The sequence below is a fragment of the Lissotriton vulgaris genome, chromosome 8, assembly GCF_964263255.1.
Source record: "Lissotriton vulgaris chromosome 8, aLisVul1.2, whole genome shotgun sequence".
NCBI classification, from domain to species: Eukaryota; Metazoa; Chordata; class Amphibia; order Caudata; family Salamandridae; genus Lissotriton; species Lissotriton vulgaris.
The window spans coordinates 904,263,927-904,288,057 of record NC_141696.1 but is presented as its reverse complement, the minus strand read 5'-3'; positions in this window follow the sequence as shown (position 1 = coordinate 904,288,057).

The window sequence follows — 24,131 nt, the reverse complement described above, 5'->3', positions numbered from 1 at the left end:
CGTGTTACCACCTCCTGGATGAGTGCTTTCACTGGCATTTGACGTTGATATAGCAGGCTCCTCAGCTGCTTCCGGGCCTTAAAAGAATGGCTGAAATGCTTGCACATTTTTCGGCAGGTCTCCAATACACTGTACGCTGCACTGCCTTTATTACCCAAGAATTTTTGGACAACCAGGTTTATACAGTGCGCCAAACACGGCACTCTGAAATAGTAACCGTCCCTCATGGCCTTAACTATATTGGCGCCATTGTCCGTGGAAACATAACCAACCTTGCGTTTTAGTGGGGACAGCCAGTTAAGGACCTTTGTGTTAAAGACATCCAAAATGTTTTCTGCTGTGTGACGTTTCTCCAAACCAAACATGGCTAGTGTTGCATGTTTCCGAGCACCTTTAAAAACAATGTTCGTGTCAACACCTGCGTTTAGCTTTGCTTTAGCCCCTGAAAAAGAGACCCAGTGTGCAGTGATGCACATGTAATCAGCGCCTGCGCCACTGGTCCACATGTCTGTTGTCAGATGTATAGTGTGAACAGTACTCTTCTGCAAAGCTGCCCCAATCACCTTCAGAACATCTTCATGTAGTGCTGGAACCGCAACTCGGGCAAAATAGAACCGGCTAGGAACCTTCCATTTAGGGCAGAGCGCTGCCACTAATTCTAGAAAACCAACCCCTTCTACAAAAGAAAAAGGGAGAAGGTCCAGAGCTAGCATTTTAGCCAGCTTAGTGTTATACAGACGGGTCATTGGGTGGTTGCGTTCATATTGAGCTTCTGTAAACAACATCTTTTTAATGTTGCCCTGGACCAAGGATTTACGGGATGATGATGATCTCTTCTACCCAGTTACGCTCGCTGATGAACTTTTCCGCATTGATGTCTCACTCTCTCCCACACTCTTAGTGTGGCTCCCATGGGGTGTGCTGCTGACAGGGGAACTGGGTGTAAGTGAAGTGTTCGAATCGTCTTCTTCCTCCTCGTCATCATCAGATGAAAAATCAACGTTTTCATTGCGTGCAATTCGGGCTTCCTTGATCGAGTGTAGGTGCGCAAACCATTGGACATCGTGCGTTCTCCTAAGATGACCTCTCTGGCCTCCGGTACCATAGTTGGAACCCAACTTACCACGACTAACTCGAAGCTTACAAATGCTACAAATGGCTACGTTTTCCTTTTTTGGGCAAACACTAAAGAAGTCCCAAACTGGAGACTTGAAATGTCTTCGGGGGCCGGAGGAGGCGGCGATACTGGTGGTGGTGGTCCTGCTGCTAATGCCAGATGAAGTGGAGGATGTGGATTGCCGAACTTCAGTACGTTTTGCACTTTCACCACCACGAATTGAGGTCGAGGACGAGGTGGGTACCTTCTTGCGAGGAAGAAATATGGAAGCGGTAGGTTTTGGTGTACTACTTAACTCCAAATCTAATGATTCCATTTCCATTGCCTCCTCGCCGACATCATCATCACGCTCAGCAGCTTCTCGGGATAGGGTCAAAATGTCTCTTTGCTGCATGCCCGGTGGGGCTGCAGTGACCTTTGTGATGACTGGCTCGTCGTCATCGTGAGAGGCTTCATCACCAGCAGTATCTGTCACTTCTTGTTGAGCCTCATCACACTCCATAGCTATGAGTTTTTCGACGACCTTCCTTTTACGCTTAGGTACCTTTGTCAGATCATGGTGTGCCTCACTCTCAGGCTGCCGTGGTGGTACCCATTCGTCATCCAGATCATCAGTAGGAGGTGGGCTTGAAGAAGATGTAGACACCCCCCTTGATCTTTTCCTTGCTGGGGATATGGAAGACAGTGAATGATCATCAGGAGGAGTGGCTTCCAATGATACCTCGGCTTCATTGTCGATTTCCTGATGTGCACCTACTTCGGGAGGAACAACTATTGTGGGCACTTGTGAACCTCCATGCACCTTTGCTTGCGCATCTCCTTTTGCTGCCTCTCCTTCCACATGTACTTGGGCGTGTACTTGCACATGGTGTTGTTGTTGCGGCTGTGGTTGTTCAATACTTGTCAGATGAGTTACAACAACCTGTGTTGATTCAGGGACATTGCTGCTACTTTCTTGCGATGAGCCAACATCACTGGTCGATGGTGATTGGAGAAGTACACTGACTGCCTCTGAAGCACTCAAGGGCTTTGACTTAAGTTGGCGTGGTGGTGGAGGCACTGAACCCAATGGAGCAGGGGTGCTGCTCCCAGCTTGGTGCCCAGCAGATCCTGCTGCTGCAGGCGTACTTTTTTTTTTTCTCCCAAAAAACGTGGCGGGTGGCACACCAGCCTCCTTGGTAACTTGCTTCTTCTGCTCCTTACTAGCAACTTTCTTGCTAGAGGAGCTACGGAGACCTTTCTTTGGGGCCATCTTCTTCAGAGCAGGTCAGACAGCAGGCCGCAGTTGCACGAATTGTAGAGTTGTCTGAGGCCAGACGTGACGTCGCGTGACGTTATGCTGCACACACACACCGCTGCAGGACTTCTTCCTGGCACTGGTGGCTCTCTTGAGTCTTGTGCACCTAAAAAAAATGGAAGACAGAGGAACATCAGTTCAGTTATAGAGCACAAAAAAATCGAAAAACACTGCAAAATCAGCACAATCCCAATCCATCCGTGCCCTCCATAATGTTTAAATTCAAGACAACCCACAGAAAGACTAGGCCCATGCAAGACTCACTACCCCTGGGCATAAATAAAGGTTGAAAAGTAGGCAAAATGGTTGGAGGCCTAACAACAAAGCCTGCATTCAAAATGGCCACTTGCCTCCTAGCACATGGCCAGGGCCTGCCTGTACCAGCACTCAAAATGGCCCCCACCCACATGGCCTGTCCCCATGAACAATCCAAAAAATCGAAAAACACAGAAAAATCAGCACAATCCCCATGCCATCCATGCCCTCCATGATGTTTAAACTCAAGACACCCCACAGAAAGACTAGGCCCATGCACCACTCACTACCCCTGGTCAAAAGGCCCCAACAACAGGTCAAAAATCGAAAAACACAGAAAAATCAGCACAATCCCATTCCATCCATGCCCGCCATGATGTTTAAGTTCAAGACAGCCCACAGAAAGACTAGGCCCATGCTAGACTCAAATACCCCTGGTGAAAAGGCCACAAGTACAGGCCCAAAAAACGAAAATCACTGAAAAATCAGCACAATCCCATTCCATCCATGGCCTCCATGATGTTTAAATTCAAGACAACCCACAGAAAGACTAGGCCCATGCAAGACTCACTACCCCTGGGCATAAATAAAGGTTGAAAAGTAGGCAAAATGGTTGGAGGCCTAACAACAAAGCCTGCATTCAAAATGGCCACTTGCCTGCCAGCACAGGGCCAGTGCCTGTAGCTGCACTCAAAATGGCCACCAGCCACATGGCATGTCCCTCCCCATGAACACCCCCAAAAATCGAAAAACACTGCAAAATCAGCACAATCCCATTCCATCCATGGCCTCCATGATGTTTAAATTCAAGACAACCCACAGAAAGACTAGGCCCATGCAAGACTCACTACCCCTGGGCATAAATAAAGGTTGAAAAGTAGGCAAAATGGTTGGAGGCCTAACAACAAAGCCTGCATTCAAAATGGCCACTTGCCTCCTAGCACATGGCCAGGGCCTGCCTGTACCAGCACTCAAAATGGCCCCCACCCACATGGCCTGTCCCCATGAACACCCCCAAAAATCGAAAAACACTGCAAAATCAGCACAATCCCATTCCATCCATGCCCTCCATGATGTTTAAATTCAAGACACCCCACAGAAAGACTAGGCCCATGCACCACTCACTACCCCTGGTCAAGGCCCCAACAACAGGTCAAAAATCGAAAAACACTGCAAAATCAGCACAATCCCATTCCATCCATGCCCTCCATGATGTTTAAATTCAAGACACCCCACAGAAAGACTAGGCCCATGCACCACTCACTACCCCTGGTCAAGGCCCCAACAACAGGTCAAAAATCGAAAAACACAGAAAAATCAGCACAATCCCATTCCATCCATGCCCTCCATGATGTTTAAGTTCAAGACAGCCCACAGAAAGACTAGGCCCATGCTAGACTCAAATACCCCTGGTGAAAAGGCCACAAGTACAGGCCCAAAAAAACGAAAATCACTGAAAAATCAGCACAATCCCATTCCATCCATGGCCTCCATGATGTTTAAATTCAAGACAACCCACAGAAAGACTAGGCCCATGCAAGACTCACTACCCCTGGGCATAAATAAAGGTTGAAAAGTAGGCAAAATGGTTGGAGGCCTAACAACAAAGCCTGCATTCAAAATGGCCACTTGCCTGCCAGCACATGGCCAGTGCCTGTAGCTGCACTCAAAATGGCCACCAGCCACATGGCATGTCCCTCCCAATGAACACCCCCAAAAATCGAAAAACACTGCAAAATCAGCACAATCCCATTCCATCCATGGCCTCCATGATGTTTAAATTCAAGACAACCCACAGAAAGACTAGGCCCATGCAAGACTCACTACCCCTGGGCATAAATAAAGGTTGAAAAGTAGGCAAAATGGTTGGAGGCCTAACAACAAAGCCTGCATTCAAAATGGCCACTTGCCTCCTAGCACATGGCCAGGGCCTGCCTGTACCAGCACTCAAAATGGCCCCCACCCACATGGCCTGTCCCCATGAGCAATCCAAAAATTCGAAAAACACAGAAAAATCTGCACAATCCCCATGGCATCCATGCCCTCCATGATGTTTAAATTCAAGACACCCCACAGAAAGACTAGGCCCATGCACCACTCACTACCCCTGGTCAAGGCCCCAACAACAGGTCAAAAATCGAAAAACACAGAAAAATCAGCACAATCCCATTCCATCCATGCCCTCCATGATGTTTAAGTTCAAGACAGCCCACAGAAAGACTAGGCCCATGCACCACTCACTACCCCTGGTCAAGGCCCCAACAACAGGTCAGAAAATCGAAAAACACAGAAAAATCAGCACAATCCCAATTCATCCATGGCCTCCATGATGTTTAAGTTCAAGACAACCCACAGAAAGACTCAGTCCACCCACCACTGAGTACCCCTGGGCAAAAGGCCCCAAAACAGCCCAAAAATCGAAAATTCCAAAATTTTAATTGCAGCAACTGTAATGCCCCAAACAAACTTACTTGTAAAATTTCTAATCCAACAGTGATCCAAAGAAAGTCAAAAAGGCCTCAAATCCAAATATCCAGCAGCATCCACAAAAAGTAATCCTTCCAGCTCCAGACCCAAATGAAAAGTGACCAGGAGATGGACAAAGCACTGGGAGGAGCCTGCTGAACAGGAACAGGAAGTTGAAGACTGTGGGGCACTTCCTTCCTCCCACCCCCCTGCCCCCCTCCCCAAAATGGACTCCTCGCTAAAAAAGTGCAGGCAAATGTCAAACTAAGGAGTTATTCAGATAAAAATCATCATTTCTAGAAGGTTTATGCTGCTTGCTGGTGGATTTCTTGTGCAGAATTGCAAATTTATATTTTCGCTCGCCGCATCTCAAATCTCGCAATTGCGAAGTACCGCGAGACGTGATCTCGCCGTACTCGCGTTGACAAACTCTCGCTGTGCAAGTTGGCAAGCCGCGATGACGTAATCGCGCTCGCCAAATTCCCGCGGGATCACACAGCAATATCCAAAATGGCGCAGCACTCGCAAAATATCGAGAAAAACAACTCGGCAAACGATGATAAACGCCGCGCGCCGCAAAAATTGTATCACCAACGCCGCGCGCCGCCCAAAAAATCCGCTGCGTGCGAATTTGCGGATTTTGCGGGAAATTCACGAATCTCGCGGATTGCGAATTTCCCAAAAATCCGCAAAATCCACGAGCGTAACGGATTTTCCGCCCATGCTTATACCCCAACCATTTCTTGAACGTACTGCTATCTTGACCCAGGTCGGGTGGTTTGATGGGTTAACCCAGTTAAAACTTAACACCCACGAACCTCCAACATAGCCCCAACATGCAGTCCAGGACTACAGCAAGACTGCAACCAGGCAACCCTGAGCAGGATGTACCAAACAGAAACCAGCACACCAGCCAAGAACAGGATCCAACAGGGACGAAGGCCGACGGCATCATGCAACAACAAGCAGCCATCGCCAAAGGCAAAGCAGAAGCAACTGCAAGCCTGCAGAACAAGAGTGACTGAAACACGGCCCCCGGAACAACACGAGTACAGGAAAAAGCTGAGGCGCAACTCGGGCAAAAAGAACCACCAGAAAGGGGAGGGACAACCCCCCCCCTTAAGGGAACCAAACTGGAGAAGAACACCGCAGGCCATAGGAGACCCAGCGGAGGCCAACAGCAAACGGGGAATCCATCCAGGCATCAAACAGCGGCCACCCAGCAGCACCACTGATACCAGACGAGACCAGAAGATGTAGGGAGGAAAGGCCGAAGAAAGAAGCACAGCCAACAGGCCGAGCACAAGATTCCCCAGGGAAAGCCAAAATCCACTGAGGTACCAGAGCAGACGAGGTGCCCAGAACGCCACGCAGCAGCAAGGATCAACCAGGGCATCCCAAGCACACCGGCAAGGGAAACTGACCCCCAAAGTAGGCCAGACCAGCACCACAGCGCCCGCCAAAAACCAGCAGCCCGGAGAAGCAGAAAAAAAGGAAACCAACCACATCCAGAAACCCAAGTGGGTGACCCCACCCAGGAGAGAAGCCAACCCCAGGGAGGAAAGACCACAGGCAAAAACCCTGGACGCTCGGACAGCAAGAACCAGTCCCAGGACACCGCCAAGGAGCTCCAGCACCAAGCCCGAAAGACATATGTCCATGTCTGAACTGGGGTGGCTTGGTGAGCAAAATAACAATGGATTAAACCCAGATCTGTGACTGGAGGTGAATGTTGTGCCATTGTGCAACATTCCGTCCATCATCTTTTGAGTTTTGCCAAAAGACAGGGCCAGCAGACAATCAGGGCAAAAGGCAACACAAACAAGTGTGTCAGGAAGAACCACGCGGAGGTTCTGGCAAAGGCAACATGGAAAGGAACCACGAGAGGCAGAACAGCAGCAGGAGGACAAAGACAATAACCTGACACCGTAGCCACAGGCACATCCTCCAGGAGAAGCATTGGGCAGAGACCCACAGAGGCACCGACGCCCAGAGCACCACCCCAGAGACACAGGGAATGCCAAGTCCAGGCCAGGGCCGAAAAATCCACCACAAAAAAAGACCCCTTAAAAAGGAAACACCAGACAAGGACCGCAGAAAACCAAAGGAGAGGTAGCAACACTGCTGGCGTCAGAGGCACAACGGTGGTATATCACAGGAACGGAGGAAATCCCAACAAATGCCCCAGCCCCGCCTGAACAATCCTACCAAATGCAGGAAAAATTCAGCAGCCCCGTCACCAAAAATGCAGGAGAAGCAAGCACGAGACACAAAGCAATGGAGCGCAGCACACCACTTGGGAGATCGAGCGACAATCACAAACAAACACGGTCAACAAGAGGAAGTGGCGCTGAAAGATGAACCTTCCATGCCAGAACGAACAACCGCGTGCCATGGCAGGTAGCAGCACACCCCTAACCACTGCAATCAGAAGAAACACACTACCCAGAGAAAGGCACCAACACCGCCGGAGGCCAGGGGGGGGGGCGAGACAGCGCGCTGCATGTAACCCCTCTGGCTAACAGAACCGGCAACGGAGGGAGGCAGGACCCAAAGGAACAGAAACCCAGACACCGACGCCGGAAGCACATGAGGGTGAAGACCCAGCCAGGTCACAGCCACGGTGAAGCAGAACACAGGCACCGGGCAACCCACAACCGGCGGGCACCAGGAGGCACAATGGCAACCAGCCCCCCCTGAGCCCCAATAGGCTGTAGTAGGAGCCATGTACAAAAGGACAACAACATGCGTGCAGCACAGGCAGACCGTAGCCCACCACAATCCTGCCACCAAACAGGAGCAAGCCACGAGCGACACATCAAAGCATCCACCCAGGCGGAGCCTCCGCATTACTATTACCATAGTGAGGGACATTCACATATTTCCCCCACAACCCCACTGAGGGGTCATATTGGGCACCTCATGCACGGGCGCGTGACCAGCGGAGCACCGGAAATCCAGGCCCCGCCGTAGCCAGTACCTGTACCTCGCACAGGTCCGCGCGCCCAGGCAATGGGAGAGAGAACAGGCCAGCCCGACGGAGGGGCCCGGGCAAACAGCAGCAAAGGATTCACAGCTCACGGAGCACAGCGTGCCTTCCCAATGCTGCGTGCCACAAGCAGCACACGTAACCAAGCGGAAGCAGGGGCCACCAGACAACAAGGCACCCACCGCCAGCGCACAGGCAAACACACCAGCAGCACAGACAGGAGGGGAAACTGCAAAGAAGAAAAAAATACCGCCATGCGGGACTCACCCGGAGGGGGGGCCGCAAAAAGCCACAGCCCCCCCTCCCTTAGCACCATCCAGGATCCAGGAAGCCTCCGCCAGACACCAAAGGCAGCAAAGCTCCGGCAGGAGCCAGGGGAAACAGGAAACTGACTCAAAATCCACTTGGCCAAGCCCCAGGAAAACGAGCCTCCAGTAACCCGGAAGGATCCTTTCTGGAGGCGGGCTCATTAGCTGCAAAGGGCCACCAGAAACCACACACATGGGAATCAAAGAGCCGTCCGAGAAACCAAGCCTCCCAGCAAGCCCAGCAGGCCGGGAGGCAAGGAACCAGATACCCCAACCGCACAGCCAGGCAGCCGGAGGGGTAAAACAGGAACAGAAGCCACTCAAGCCCAGCAGGAGCAGCACCAGCATCCACAATCAAGACTGTCGACAGACAGAAAAAAGAACAGGCGGAATGCTGGGTAAGTTCCCCTTATGTACTCCCGGTGGGAGGGGCGGGGTTATTGTCCCAGCATTCTTCTGATCTTTTTTTCTGTCGGGAGATGGTTATCGTCACTTAGTAATGAATGGCACAAGGACATAAGGGACCAGGGGGTAATTTCTAGCTTCTTTGTATATGTCCATAACATATGCTCACAAATAGAGCCTCTGCCTACAATGTTACTTTTTTCTGTTTTTCTCTTCCTCTTTCTTTCTTTCCCCCTTTTGTGTTTTTCTTTAGCTTGTTCTGTGTGAAAGTATGATGAGGAAAATAGATGCCATGCTCAAAAATGAGTACTGGTGGGCCCCACCTGCAACCACTGACTCAAATTAAGCACTGGCTGGCTCATGACAGAGTTGAGGCAAGGAAGCTGCAAGACCGCATTTGGAACTTGAGAGTGAGGGCTCTTGAGGAAGAATAAATGAAAGTAAGTGTGGACTTTCTACTTGTTGCGTAGGCCAGAGTAGCATATCCGGCAGCCCTGCATTCCTGCTATCCTCAATGTGCTCAATGTGGCTGTGGCCCAACACAACTTTTGTGCTGCAATGGCATCACCAGTAGAATCTGTGCGCTGAACCCCAGTATGGTAATTGCAGAGGGTGAGTGAGTCCAGTAGGCACCACAGCCTTACTTAACAGCATAGGTAGCATTACTACTGGGGGAAATGCCTGTGCTGTAGCAGGCAGGATCACAGCAATCTAAGCAGTGGATGCCGATGCCGTCGCCATCCCTGGACCTACTATTGCAGGCAGCACTAGCGGTGACATGACCTGCTGTGCTCAAGCAGCCGCCTGTTCGGCAATAAACTCAGTCATACCACACTGATTAATATATGCAAAAAAAACATTTTCATTTGGTGTACATTTTGTTTCTGCAGTGTAGGTAAGAAAGTAAAACGTCTTCCGCTTCTTGAGGAATGACAACAGGAAAACGCAGAGTTCAAAATAGCAGGGACATGTACAGGCTGATGACAGGGGTCACAGGCAGCAGCAGTGTTAGAGATGAGAGACAGCAAGAGTACAGAGGAGAAGAAACAACAAGAAAGGAGAGAGATAAAACAGGGCAAAGTCGAAGAAAAGGAGGAGAGCAAATCAGATACGAAGAGAAAGGAGCCATGATGTGAAGAAGAGAACATTAAGAAGAGAGAAGATAGAATGAAAGGATTTGGAGGACAGGACAGAGGAACAAAAGCAGACAAATGATAAAATGGAGAGACAGCTAATCACTGCTAGAGTTTGAAAGTAAAGAGCCAAGATCGAGGGGAGAGAGCAGAGCATGGATAAAAGTGAGGAGAAAAAAGGGCAGGGCTAAAATGAATAGAGGGCAAATCAGAAATACAGGGTGTGACGAAGGTGATAGAAAAGAATTAGAGAGGTGAGAGGATAGACTCATAGAGCAAAGACTTAGGGGACAGACAACATATCAAGGTTAGAAGATAGAGACTGAGGCAGTGAGAGTGTTGAAAGTGGGGTTCACCAGAGGAAGACGTGTGCAGTGGCCTCCTTGGCAAAATTTTCAGCACCTGCACTTCTTTTTTTTACAAATTAAGCACTGCACCAGAGGCAGCAGAAGTGATATTAAGCACATTAGGACCACTGCAAACATGACAGTGTTAACCAGTTGCCCGTACCTTAGGGCCTCATTTACAATCTTTTGGCTTAGGGCAGTGACGCAAGCCTTCCTACTGTGCTGTCCCATGAAAAGGGCTAGAATGCACTGCATCTATCAGATAAGGAACATTCCTGTCCTTTCCCCCTATGCTGGTGCACAAATGGCTGCCATGCGCCAATGCAGTCCGTCATGCGCTATGGTGCAAGGGTGTCTGTGTTTGAGGGGTGATTGTTTTTGTGCAGTAAGAGACATCTCAGTTGCCTCAGTCCATATCTACCAGGCCTTGACAAGCCACTCAGGGTGGCTTTACGTGGCTTTGCAGATATAGCCCTGTAGGCTGCGCCGCCAGACCGTCACATAAAGTCACATCACAAGGGCCTTGTAAATGAGGACCTCAGACTCCAACAACTTCAAATTTGCTGTTAAAGGATTAGGATGAGGGATAAGCTTGGAAACTACAGAAAATAGTGAGGGCTCTAAAATATATGTTTTTTAATGTAACTTCTCACAGCTGACCTGCTGACTTCTGGGGCTGGGGTTACAAGAGCATGGATACCAATCCAGGGGAGCAGCTGCAACACTCGCTACCTCTAATTGATGCGCATGACATGGTATTTAATTGAAGAAAATCGAGTTAAGTGCGTACACTAATATTTGGAAGCATTGTGACCACCTCATTTAGGTTAATTCCAGACACAATCTGCATTCTGAAACCCTTCACCTTCAGATCATTGATTTTAGGTGTGTTACTTTAGTTAATTTAATAGAAGTGAAACAAAACAAGAACAAACACAGAATGTATTGGGATACAAATAAAAAGTACAGGCCTCAAGCCATTTATTTTAATGACCTGAAGGGAACAGGTCACCTTATTTGGATGCATAAATAAAGTGTTGCTCTCTCTAAAGCACATTCAAACATAAATATTCCTTATCCTAACATGATAACCCAGGGCCGTATTTGAATAGCCTGTTGAATTCAATGCCATTTTGAAAACAAATTGAGGCAGTTGCTGTACAGCATGCCGAGCCTTATCTTCCACAATGTAAATGATTTATTTGGAAATGAAAACTGCATAAACGGATGTTTGTATACGAGGCAGCAGATAAAGGCTGGTGTAGAAAATTACTAATAATTTTGAAAGATTAATTTCAGATACTTTTCCTTTCATTTAAAGAGGATATGATGGAACATATAAAAGGCAGGATATTAAAGCCGAGTGCTTTAAAAATACGAAGCTGCTTTAATAACTGAGCAGCTAAGACGTATAGTAGGAGACCATTTGCAAACTGTGACCCACTACGCATGCAAAAAGTTTATTGTATGTCCTCAAGAATATCGTCACTGTATATAGAACCTCGTGGAAGAGTTGATAGTCTATGGCTAGCAATTCAATGCTTATCCGAATTATAATTAACAGGAGTATTTTTAAATTTGTGTGAATATTATGCTGTTCAAGTCTACTGAAAACATCATAATTACCCTAAATTATTTCACTCTTGTCACTTAACCTATTTGTTTTTTAAAGTTCAGTGTTCCTCCGCTTCTTTACTTCAGAGGTCCAGGCAGTGATCGACGCCAAAGTTGGAGGATGCTACTAAGTAACTGAAGTTCTTTCTAATTAATTTTATGTTAAATATATCATGTATGAATATCATGCAAAATCCTACATGTCTCCCGGCCTCCCTGACCTCCTTTGTACATCCATGGATTGGTTCCAAGACATAACAATTAGAAGATGTACTTTTTGTAGTTCGATTCTTTATTAAATGTTTCACGTTTAGCACATGACAGTACCAGAGGAACTCAATACCATCATATACTCTCTCTCTTCGACATGCATTTGAAATCTTTAAAAATCCAGCCATTCATCAACATCTTTCCCAGAGATGAATAAGTCTTAACATATGACTCAGGGGCCCTTATTTATGAGGCCTTGCATCAGTTTTGCGCCGCCGGTGCATCACTTTTTGTGACGCACCCGCGACGTACAAAATGCGCCTTGTTGCGCCATATTTAAAAAGTGACGCATCTAGGTAGATGCGTCACTTTTTAAACCCCTGCGCCACATTATACCTGCGTCAGGTATAATGTATGCAGAGGGGGCGTTCCCCCGCAAAAAGCCTCGTAATAGTGACGCAGTGAAATCTATGAGATTTCACTGCGTTACTTTTAGGATGCTGTTGCGTCAAAATCTTGCGCCTGCCTTACAGCAAACGTAAGACTGACGCAAGCCCTTTCACATGGGGCTTTCCCCATGTGAAAGGACGCATTGCTGGAGTTGCGTCACTTTTGTGACACACTCCAGCAATGCGTCACTTTTGCGCTTACAGATGCGTCAGAAATTCTGACGTATCTGTAAGTCCTTGCGACATGATGCGTCATACATTAAATATGACGCATTATTGGTGTCGCAAGGAGTGCGCAGTGAAAAGTGACGCATCGCTGTTTTCACGCAGCGATGCGTCACTTTTCATAAATGAGGCCCAGGGTTTTTAAGAAATTGCCCCCATACAGTAGTAAAGACTCCCGAGTGATAATCAAGTGCATTCCTCAATGCCGAGCCCAATTAAAAATGATGTAGCACCTGCTAAACGGGCACATAAAATATTTGAAAAAGCTAAACCCAAATCCCAACCCTGTCCTAGCCAAGTCTCACACAACTCTAGTTTCATTCAGTCAAATTCATTATCTATTGGATCAAAAATTGAGTGCAGCAATCGGTTCCTGCCCCTCCTTATTGAGGATGCTGCTGTACCAGATGAGAACATAAAAGTAGATGTCCAATGCCCTACTAATTGTCAGACTGTTGTACTATTAAAACATATGAGGCAAAATGTGATAGGTGCAATTGGGGATGTAAGGGACCACATTAAAACACTTCAGAGGACGGTTGAGAGCCTTGAAGAGAAGAAACTAATCAATCAGATGTCTACCCCTGTAGGGGCTCGGGGGGGGGGGGGGTCTATAGTAAATAAAAGGATGCCCACTAAGTTTTGTTCCTGTTTAGATGCCCCCTCAGTTTTGATAAATACTACTGTTTCACAGCCAGATGTAGGTCAGGAAAAGGTGTGTTTGGCCACCAGGACAGGTTGGCCCCAACCCACTCACTCGAATGGAAACCATTTACACTGACCCAGTGGCAGCAACCCTTGACTTATGACTACATTCAGATTTCTGCCAGAGCAAGGAGATGTTGGCCAAGAGGGAAAGTCCGAAACAGTATTTACACCCGGGACAATGTGGGGAGTCAGCCAGCCATGATATTCCTTGATAATGTTCCCAAGCTAGCCACCAGGGTCAGAGAAGATTCAGAATGTTTTTCAGTGGTGGAACAAAGGTTCCTTAGAACCCTATTTAATCTTCCTGTTAGTACACCATTGACTCCTTTATATTTAGATATGGCGCAAAAGAAAATTGTCCATAAGATCGAATGCAGAATGCTAATTTATTGGCATAGGTTATGGACAACCACTGCTTTGGAGTCCTACTGCTATGGTATCAAAGATCATTTTGTTCCACAGTAGGCAGAAAAATACTGTGGCTCTGTGCGTTCAAAGCTGTATCACTGAAGTTGACACTGGATGAATACTGGACTTCACCAGAGTGTATTTGTCAGTTTGGTAAGACTGATCTTAAGGTCATATTATGGGAACTTGTGGCATTAGACATTGTTACAGAGTGCAAGGGTTCCCTGACAGTGGTGTTTATTGATCGGAAATCAATAGGCACATTGATGAAATTGTCCCCCCATTGGCAAGGAAACTCTATCTCCAATTTAGATACAGCTCTCTACTCATAAAATCATTTACATGCAAATAGCAGGTAGATAGAGGCTCACTAAATGAATTGTGTGTAGGTTGTCAAGGAGGGTTGGGAACGCATATTCATGTTTTGTATTTCTGTTCCTTTTAAACATGTATACGTGCTAAATTGATTCTAACACTATGTATGAAATTGAAATGTAGGGAGCACAAGGAAACCTTTAGGATATTACATAATGATACCAGCCAGATTGTAGTATTTTGGGTGGCTATGTTCTTAAAGGCATTTTGGATAAAGCGAGCCAACCTGCTAAAGCTTGCCACTGATCCTTGATATGAATTGTTAACCCCCAAAGAAATTTCCTGGTGGGACCCCTTCTATGTTGTATTTTTTTATCTGTGGTTTTAGATTTTGTGACCTTTTAGATATTGGCTGTAACATAAATTTGGTGTTTTTATATTGTTGTTTTTGTTTAACTGAAAATCTTTAGTCATGATATTTATTATGTATATATTGTTCTATGTTTGGGTATTGTGGTCGTCTTGTTGTTATTCTTTTATGATCTATGATGATCAAAATAAAGTCCATTATGATAATTAAGTATAAATATAATGTAAGTACAAAGAAAAGAATATTTTCAGCCACCTTCATTATTTCCATGTACTAGTTGGCATGTATGGCTACTGCTGACATCTTCCATGATCTCAAAATACATAACTTGGCCACTGAGAGTGTTGTTGCTAGCTATCTCTGCAGGTGATGATGATAGCAATTTGAAGAAGGCACAACTGTTCAAAGGAGTGTTGGGGCGCGAGACAGCATAGATCAGTAGATGAGCAGCAGAGGATTAACTCTGCACAAAAAGCCAGGGTTTCCGTTTTTTTATTAAGCACTGCAACATTACTCATTGCCTACAACTCTGGAAGAAGATGATTACAAGCTACCAATACCGGATACGTCAAGGACCTTTCTCCCGCTCTGACATGCTGAATTCTGAGAATCTCTGCCAACAATTTGTTGGCGGATCTCAACTGTCTAGAAGGATTATAGAATACAAATCTGGCTCTGTGGTAAGAGGCCCCCGTGAACTAGAACAAGAGCCTTAGAATTTACTCTTTGCCTAATAGGCAGCAAATATAGTGTCTGTAAGTAAGGTGAAATCAGTGTTTTCTCTGGCACATTTAACAGAAGTCGAGCAGCCCTATTTTGGATCACTTGTAGTCTGTACAAAAGGTGCTCTGGTAACATGAATTTTAAGGGGGATTGTTTGAGCGCTGCCAGGAAGGTCCAGGAAGAGCAGGCTTTTCGAGCAAGGCGAGGCCTACAAGTCCCAGACTGCCCTGGTGCTACCGCATCACCGTTGCATCCAGAGGTGCATAAAATCATTTGCGGTCTCCCGCAGTGTGTGATCTTTTGAGGGGGAACAGCCATGACAACGCGGGGATTACCCCGCGCTGCCATTACAACTCAGGGTTTACAACGAAAGTAGTTACAACGACTTTCGCTGGAGGGCGCTGTTGGTTAGGGAATAGTTTAATTTTATATCCAACACCTTCCCTACTGTCAACGTGGGCTGGAGTTGGAATAGAAAATGTAACTATTCCACTATCCAGCGCCCTCCAGCAAAAGTCGTTGTAACGACTTTCGTTGTAATCCTGCGTTGTAATGGCACGTGTGGTAATACCACGCGTTGTCATGACATACAACCCTTTTGAGCGCTGCCAGGAAGGGCCAGGAGGAGCAGACTATTCAAGCGGTGCGAGTAATACAAGACCCAGTCTAAACTCATCAGCAGGTAATGCAAATGTGAATCATGCAAAGTCAGCTAACAACCAATGTGTCCGAGTGGAGATCATTGATACCTTAGAGCCGACCTCACCGCCACCACTTAAAAGGATTAAGTCTTGTGGTAAGGCTCCTACCACTGAAAATCCAACAAAAATATTGTCTAAAACAACAAGACCCCATTGCTTAAAATTAGGGAAAATGATGACCTAAAAAAGCAGCAGGAATCATTGGTGGAAAAAATATTCTCTAAACTAGTTTCTATGGAACAAAAATTACTGCAGGATTTTTACGAGATTGAAAAAGGGTTGCTGCTCTAAAAGGCATTATGATGTTACCCTGATTTTTTTCAAGTAAAAATTCTGGGGTGACAAACTAGACTTCACACATTAACATAAGTAAGCCAGCACTACCTGTTCCCTCAGTACCTATTCTCTCAGACAACCCAAGAAATTCATCATCACAATGACGGTCTGACTCCTGTGGCAGAGCCAATAGTGAGACCATCGCCAACGCCCCCATATTAGAGCCCATGGAGGATGGGGCATTTTATCACCACACTGAATGGGGTGATAGAGTCATTCTCCATCTACCCTCAATGCTACACCCTACATCATTGTGTAAACGTCAACATACAGCAGGATTTATACAACATTGAAGAAAAGGTTGCTGCCTTAAAAGGCATTGTAATGTTACCCCGATTATTTTCAAGTTAAAATTCTGGGTTGACAAACCAGGCTTTACACACTAACATAAGTAAGCCAGCAATACCTGGTCCCTCAGTACCTATTCCCTCAGACATCCCAAGAAATTCATTATAACAATGACGGTCTGACTCCTATGGCAGAGCCAACAGTGAGCCCATTGCTAATGCCCCCATATTGGAGCACATGGAGGATGGGGCATTTCATCACCACACTGAACGGGGTGATGGCGTAATTCTTCATCTACCCCCAATGCTCACCCTACGTCATTGTGTAATGGGTGTAACTGAGCTAGAGTCTGGGACTAAAGAAACTTGGGTCTGCCTAAAAAAAGGTGGTGCACTGGCTGTCAAATAAAAACTCAATGCAACCCTCGTACACACAGAGAATATTATGGTAAAGAGGATTAACTGGGTGTGTCATAGAGATAAACGAGAAAGCAACAATTTTGTTATAGTCAATTTCCACAATCCCTCCTGGTACATTTACTTTGCAACAATGCCAGAAGTATCAAGGCTGTCAAGGTAAAAGGACGGTAGCCATTCCCCTTGCTTATTTCTATAAGCCCATAGAGCCCCTGCAGAGATCCTAGGTGCAGAGACCCGCAGTTACACAAAACACCTCTAGAGTAATTAATAAAATGATATCTATCAATAGATTTGCTCCTCTATTGACTCTTGATGACCAAGATTGACGCCGAAATGAGCCAGAGAGTGGCATTGGAGGTCTTCCTTATAATGCTGTCAAAAATTATGAGAAGGCAAATTCACTAGTTGATACTGCCATGAAGCCTTTTTTTTTTAACATCTTTAAAAAATGCGGGTGTGAAAAGCAAGTTGGCCAACACTTAAGGGTGTAATTACATTTGTACAGCAGATTTATTGTGTTTCCACAAAACTTGGCCTACTAGAACCAACTCTTTTATTGGGTACACTGTTATAATTAGTCCTGCAATACTATCAGAACACGGGCGAGCCAAGAGTAGTTTGTCTTTTCTGGTTTCAACTACACCCTGGTGACTGTTAAAAAGATTTTTACCACTTCACCCTTTTTCCTATTTGTTTATTTAAGGCAATCACTAGACTATCTATTGCTTTGATTATTTTTTGCAACAGAGTGTTTAGTAACAAATATTGTGAGGTTGTAAGATCGCTTGAGAAAGAACTGGATTCTTTCATAAAGGATATTGTCAGAGACTGGGAACTCATTTGGGCAGGAGATTTCAATATTGACCTTTGTGTACATTCATTTACTGATATTTGTGGGTAAACGTCATTTACAATGCGGTGTTTACACCGCACGACCTTTACTGCACTGCCATTACAACGCAAGTCGTTACTACGACTTGCGCTGGATGGCGCTGTTGGTTAAGGAATATTGTAATTTTATATTCCAACACCTTCCCTACTGTTACGTGGACTGGGGTTGGAATATAAAATTATAATATTCCTCAATCCGCGCCCTCCAACGCAAGTCGTTGTAACGACTTGCGTTGTAATAACCGAGTTGTAAAGTACTGCGATCTAAAAGATCACGTTGTACTGACATACATTCATATTTGTGCACATAATGACACCAAAGGTAATAATTTCAAGCATTTTCCCCATAATACATATAGGGAAGACCTACACATGTTGTTTCAATCTAGAACTCTTGACTCAAAGAGAAGGGACCTCCTGCTGACTTTTTGTGGAAATAGTGGAACTTCATGTATTGATCATAGCCTAATGCCAGCAAATAGTGCTAATCTATCCAGTAAACTATCCATTGACACCTCTTGCTATAGCGACCACTTTCCACTTACACTCACAATAGTACTACCAATCTAGAATCAAGAAGTGTTTTGGATGTCTACTTAAGTTGCAATAAATTATAAAAACATGGGTTTAGTCTGAAGTGTTCAGGAGTTAATGAACCAGTGTGTTTAGAAAAGTTTGTAAAACAAAATTGTTGTCTGTATGCAAATTAAACCTCCAACAGATGAAAGTGTTTCAGCTTTCAGTAGGATCACTTCAGCCTTGGCAGAGAGTTTAAAGAAGAACAATTTAACAAACAAGTGTGATCAACTAGGTGGTTTGACCGACATTGTACCCAGGCTATTCATACATTAAGAAAGGCTTTCCACAAAAAAAAATTGATACTTGTATAGCGCACTACTCACCCGCAAGGGTCTCAAGGCGCTTGTACAAATACCGCTGTGGAACCCATCCTGGCTTTCCCTGTGAGGCGTCCACTCCCGGGCACCCCCAAGGTGGAGGCCAGGCATCCTTAGCATTGTGGGGGCCGTTGTGGAGATTAAGCAAGCTATTGCCCAGAGTTGGACTCCATGATTGGAATAGGCACCGAGGCGAGAACTATCAGGTCAGTGGAATTTTTGAACCCAAGACCCGCCGAGGTGGGGGAATTGAACCCTGGTCCCGGACCAGACCTCTGCATCAGGGTCTGCCGCTCTAACCATTGAGCCACACTTCTCCACTAAGCCTAAGCAAGTGAGTGGAAAATAAGCTCCTCAGCATAAACTACAAGCAGTGTATGAAAGTGAGAGGTACCCCTTAAACTAGTCAAGGGAAATGAGGTTCTACAACCAAAAATTACAAAAGTTCCCTTGAGTCAAAGTAAATACAGGTTTACATAAACATACCTCCAAATACAAATAGTACAATCATCTATTACACCAAAAATTGAAAGTTAAAAGATCATTTATTATAGACAATAAAAGCACAATTGAAACTAGAGACAGAAGAAGTAAAACATAAAAATTGTTAAATACAGGTTGTACATTCGGACTCCATTATATTTCCATCAATATTATGCTACTACAGAATCATCGATGTCAGAGTCTTGAATTATACTAGGTATTCATTACGGAACCCCAGAACACGCCGGTGCAGCCAGTGCTCTATAGGCAGCAGCAATAACCCTGACAGCGAGCGAGATGGCATTTACCCACAGCCATATTCGATAACCGGGTGAAGCCGATCCCAAACAGATATCGCCACAGGTCAACAGGGATATGAACACTAGTCGTATCATGAAAAACCCTTTTTAAATGAAAACTGGTTTTAACTTGGAACAGCGCAATAAATATTTGTTCACAGTCCTAAAACAGGAAAGAGAACTGATTGCACAGTTTCTGCGACTCTCACCAGACCACTTGATAATAAGAGCTGCAGAGTTTGATATCTAGAACACTAGCTACCCGGTAAACAAGGGGATATCAGACTGACCCCCTTGGTGTGACAGAAAGTCTTGATGAAGGTGGCAATTATCACTAGAATCCACCGAAACGCGTCAACGCTACTCCTAGTATAATTCATGATTGTACTCTTTGTATTTGGAGGTATGTTTATATAAACCTGTATTTACTTTGACTCAAGGGAACTTTTGTAATTTTTGGTTGTTAAACTGTAAGTCTGAGATGAGGGATCAAGATTGGGCACGCTTAGAACAGGCAGCACACACAAAAGACAGGGGGCTCTTTTTGAAAATTATAAACTCCCCTTTTTAGTCAGACAGTGTAGACCTCAGAATAGAAATTTTATTTGCCCCATCTACTTGGGTTGAACATTTTGAAGGCATTTTTAATCCTTGTATGGACTCTTTGGCAGCACCCCAGAGTGACATAAGAGGTCTTAATTTATCTCCCTTAAATTTGATTACAGTGGAGGAAGTAGTTGCAGCCATAGGGAAGTCTACTTCTTTCAAAGCTCCTAGCCCGAAAGAGGTCCCAGTTGACATTTTCAAATCTGTTATCGATTTCTGGGCACCACTCCTTACAAATATCTTTACTGCAGTTGGCCATGGAAACCATTCCTCAAACCTGGACCGATTCTATCATCGTCCCTATATTTCAAAAAGGAGACAGGGGAATCTGAGGTGTTATTGTCCGATATCCCTCCTGGACTCCTCAGCTAAAATTGTGTGGTGGATTGTCTTAGACCGATTAGATGATTGGAAGGTGGAGAACCATGGGTTGACTGCCATCCAATATGGTCTCAGTAAGGATGTAGGGACCATGGAACAATAGATAAATCTCTGTCTAATAGTTAGTAAATACACACTAGCGAAGCAGGGTTATCTTTATCTCTGGTTTGCAGATTGCTCCAGTGCCTACGATTTAGTTAATTATTCAACCCTAAGGAAAACCTTGATTGATATGGATGACCCCATGGATATTGTCACTCATTTATCCCAGATATACTCTTCAATCACCTCAAGTGTAAGATTTGGGTTCAGGGGACAGTGCCCACCTAGGGGCATATTTACAACCCCTATTGCCACCACAACTTCACTTTTATTGAAGTTGTGGTGGCGATAGGAGCTTCACTTTATTTACAACTCATTGTTAAGCCACTTAACATGGCCTAACTCTGCTTTGTAAATAAGGCACCCTTTCACGCTCTACTTAGCGTGAAAGGGGAGAGCAATAGAAGTTTTGGGGGGCATTCCACCACAACACCCATTGATTTTGACGCTGCCCCTAATTCATAAGGGTGACGTAAGTAGGAGGCAGCACCAAAATTAAGACCAGGGAAAACCTACTCTTAAATAGGCTAAACAAGGAGCAATGTTTTGTTTCTCTTCGTTATTTATGTTTCCATTGGTGCTGCATTGTGCAGCACACATAGAAACAACAAATTGCCATTTCATTGCTAATGTTTCATTGCAGGTTCACCTTCCTGCATGTCAACAATAAAAAAGGAGCGTTTTGCAACTTCTATGTGTGCAGTATTAAGTAGCACATATAAAAATTACAAACTGCCTACTAAAGATTGTTTATATGCAGGAAAGGAGACCTTCCTGCACATAAACAATCTTCTCATCAATGCAGACACCATTGCACTATGGTGCAAGGGGGGCTGCGTTGGAGCTAGGCTGCTAAATTTAGCACAAGCGCAGGGGAAAATGCAGGACTACACCATAATGTTGTATACATGGTGCAGCCCCAAGTTTCTGAAGTGGCAGAGCATGGCATTAAGAAAAGGAGGCGAATGCCACGCTCTTCTACTTTGTTGTAAATATACTCCAAGTGTCTGTGTTATAAGAGGGATAAGACAAGGGTGTGTTGGGTGTGTTATAGCTCCCACCCTCTTCTCCCTCTATGTGTATGGGAATGATAAGGAGCTACAGAAGCTAGATGATGATGCACGAACATTTGGACCCCGACTCACCCCAGTGTTACTATATGCCGACGATGCAGTGTTAATGTCTAGAATCACAAATGGTCTACAAAAAGTGATTGATGGCTTCCACACATATGTAGAGCACATAGAGTTTATACTAAATCTGGCCAAGACATTCACTATGGTGTACAGAAGAGGTAGAGCCCAAAATGAATCACTATTTGTTAGAGAACATAAATTAATTTTCTCAAGCTCTGGCACTTGGAGCCTCCACTTAGATATAGCAACGTCATGACTTGCCAGATCGATTATGGCTTAGTTTAGTTTTGCAAGCGAAAGTTGGCTATAAACCTATTTGTGAAATGCTACAACTTGATAGGAGAAAATGCATCCCTTCAGCCACTTATGGATTAATCCTCTGGGGGTCGTGGGTGAAAAACATTCTGCAAAAACAGGAACAATTATTTTTGGCTATTTTCCTTGCTGTACCGGGTACCATGTCTACCCTTATCACTCGCAGAGTAGTAAGTGTAACCTTTGTGAAAGACATACTTGATTTGAGTGTGATAACTGGTAGGCACAGCATTTGGAGTGAACCAGGCATGACATTTTCAAGAGAAATAATCAATGACTGGCTTGTTCTTGAGCATTGTAATAAAATCCATTGGCTGGTTTAAGTCAATAGGCTAATAAAGGAAAATGACACAGATCTCCAAATTAAGAATCCAGCGATGGCTACAGATGTTCAGACAATATTTTACTTCACCAGGCTTAGATTAGGTATTGCACATCATTTTATAGCTATTCCAAAAAGAGTGTCAGTACAATCCTCAGTGCACTTTATATTGCTTTGTTGTTTTTACATCGAAATTAGGAAATGTGATTCCCGTTTTCCTATCAAAGAAATGTATAATGTATCAGCAAACCTAGAAGTTTTTATGTAGCTTTGTGACTGACTATCTTTGCCATGTTGTTTCCCTTTTTATTGGTGAGGCTATAAAAGAAAGAAAAGTCTCACTTTGAATGACAAACTGGTGAATGAATATTATTAGCTATGTCGATACATACTGTGTTTTATCTCCTTTTTTGATACTACTGTGTATTTATAATGTAAATCTTCTTGTCTGTATGTTTTTTTAATTGTGGATTTTAACAACAGAATAATTAATCATGATAAATGCATTTAACTATGTATGCTTTTATGATGATCAAAATAGGAAATCAAATAAATTCGATTTTAACTTTGAATTATTGCCATAGGTAATTCTGGATATTATCAGAGTCTGAATTACCAATTAGGATTAAGAGAGGACATTTCTTTATGGACGTCATAGTTCCAAAACAAGTGCTTACCAGCTCATTTACCTGAGGCTTAAAGGACAGGCTGTTATCAAATGTAACCACCAGATTTTTGACTGAATCTTTCTGGCGTCCTGGGGGAGAGGCATCATCTGGCCAGAAAGTGAGCCAGAAATCTAGCGGAATATTGCCAAAGAAGGACATTTTTGTTTTCTCTTCATTACATTTAAGTTGAGTAGTTGCCAGCTGGTGAAAGACAGCTATAAAACAGGTTCTAATCTGGGTGCTCCACAACTCTACTCCCTTGCCCCAGGAAAATAGCAGTTGCCTATCATCCACATAGGAGATCACTGTGGCTTCCAGAATTTCTGTTAGTTGGACACGAGGGGTGAGGTATTACTTAAACAGCGTAGGGCTTAGTACAGAGCCCTAAGGGACTCATATCAGTACATCAAATAGGCTGACTGAGCAGGGAGAAATCCAAACTTGTTAACTACTATTAGCGAGAAATGATGATAACCAGACCAAGGACTGCCCTGTTACTCCAAATGGCCTGGAGATGGTCCAGCAGCATAGAGTGGGGGTGGAGTCAAATGCTGCTGATAGATCTAACATGATCAATACATCATTTCCCTCAGCATCAAGAATTCCTCTGACATATTCTGAGGCCTCTAACAATGCTGTGTCAGTGTAATATTGGGCAGTAAAGCCTGACTGGCTAGGGTGTAGCAGATTGTTCACTTCCAAAAAGCTGGAGAGCTGTTTGTTCACCTGTTTTTTTCGTATTTTGGATAGGGCTGGAAGCAAGGAGGTTGGCCTATTGTTAGCTAAGATGGCTGGATCGCTGCAAGCTTTTTTGCTAGTGGAATAATCTTTGCTTGTTTCCACACACTAGGAACTGTGTCAGTATTTATTGATGCATTAAAGGATCAAGTTTGCCATAGGATTAATAATGTCGGCCCTGATGCAAGTAACTTAGTGGGACAAGGATCTG